This window comes from Lactuca virosa, chromosome 8 (genome assembly GCF_052849685.1).
Source record: "Lactuca virosa cultivar CGN04683 chromosome 8, Lactuca_virosa_CGN04683_v6, whole genome shotgun sequence".
NCBI classification, from domain to species: domain Eukaryota; kingdom Viridiplantae; phylum Streptophyta; class Magnoliopsida; order Asterales; family Asteraceae; genus Lactuca; species Lactuca virosa.
The window spans coordinates 250,363,805-250,365,434 of record NC_136433.1 but is presented as its reverse complement, the minus strand read 5'-3'; the positions used below and the strand labels follow the sequence as shown (position 1 = coordinate 250,365,434).

At 44.5% G+C, this 1,630-nt stretch overlaps 1 non-coding gene across 1 annotated transcript; it reads right to left on the bottom strand.

The window, feature by feature from the left end:
• Nucleotides 1-1,164: 1,164 nt before the first annotated feature.
• On the bottom strand, nt 1,165-1,271 carry LOC145135260 (small nucleolar RNA R71). The gene has a single exon (XR_013719722.1). It is a non-coding gene; the product is annotated as a small nucleolar RNA R71 (small nucleolar RNA).
• Nucleotides 1,272-1,630: the final 359 nt, after the last annotated feature.

Here is a 1,630-nt window from a genome sequence, read left to right as displayed (position 1 = left end):
GTTTTAGTAGTTTTCTTTTTTTAGGATTTTTATTAAAAATTTTCTGTTTTAGCCTTGAACTCGCCGAGTGCAATCGAAGCTACTCGACGAGTCCATCGCTGAAACTCAGATTCGTTTTTAGTTTGTTTTTGTTCTTTTTACGCATGTTTTCTGTTTTGTTTGCAGTTCGTTTATGACTAGGAGAGGAGGTGCACCTTTGATCCCACCGCTTGAAGATCCGGAAGCAACCTTGAGGAAAAACAAAGGCAAGAACGTAGGAGAAACCACTACATCGAAGAATTCACCATTGAAGAATCTAAAAGTTGTTTTTAGTAAGAAAAAGGGCAAGAAAGTAGGAGAATCCAACTTCTCTTCAGTGGCGGACGAAGACCCGAAGAAGGAGGACACCGAGTACGAAACCGAAAGGGACGAATCCGAATCCGAGGAAGAAAGTGACTTTGGAGGCGAACCCGCTAACACCATGGAAAACATTGATGAAGTTCCCATGGGCGAATGGAAGAAGAGGATACGTGATGATACTGGACCGGGACTAGTACAACCCATCATTCCTGCGACCGCCACTTTCGAGCTAAAGGGGCACATACTTGCTCAACTTAAGGAAATTCCCTTCTACGGGAAAGATCACGAAGACGCTTACAAGTACTTAGACGAGGTCAACGATGTAGCCGATTACTTCAATGTTCCGAATGTGCCTCGTGAAACCGTTTTGCTTCGTATGCTTCCCGTCACATTTAAAGGAGCTGCGAAAGATTGGCTCAAATCACTCCGTCCTGGATCCATCACTACATGGGCTAAGAAGTTCCCATGGGCGAATGGAAGAAGAGGATACGTGATGATACAGGACCGGGACTAGTACAACCTATCATTCCCGCGACCGCCACTTTCGAGCTAAAGGGGCACATACTTGCTCAACTTAAGGAAATTCCCTTCTACGGGAAAGATCACGAAGACGCTTACAAGCACTTAGACGAGGTCAACGATGTAGCCGATTACTTCAATGTTCCGAATGTGCCTCGTGAAACTGTTTTGCTTCGTATGCTTCCCGTCACATTTAAAGGAACTGCGAAAGATTGTCTCAAATCACTCCCTCCCGGATCCATCACTACATGGGCTAAGATGAAAGAATAATTTATTGACCAGTTTTGCCCTCCCTCAAAAATAGCCAAGTTGAAGAAAGCCATAGTTAACTTTGAACAGCAAGCTGGAGAGTCCCTTTATGAGGCATGGGAGAGATCTAAAGGTTTACTAAGGAATTGCCCACATCATGATCTAAATAGCAAACAAGAAGTCTCCATTTTCTATGATGGGGTGAATGTGACCACGAGGCAACTCCTTGATTTGCAAGGACCTCTCACAAAGAAGCCACCCCCGGAAATCAAAGAGCTAATTGAAGAATTCTCTAAACACTCTAGAGAATATGATAACCCACGGAATGAGCTAAGTAGGGGGCGGTGAACTCAGTTAATGATAGCATGGCAGCAATGATGGCTAAACTAGAGAGTTTGGATCGAAGAATGACTAAGATGGACCAATCCATCCGTGCCATTAGGGTCGGTTGTGAGAATTGTAGAGGACCTCATCTCACTAAGGATTGTGATCTTGAAGAGAACGGGAACCGGAGGGTGCAAGT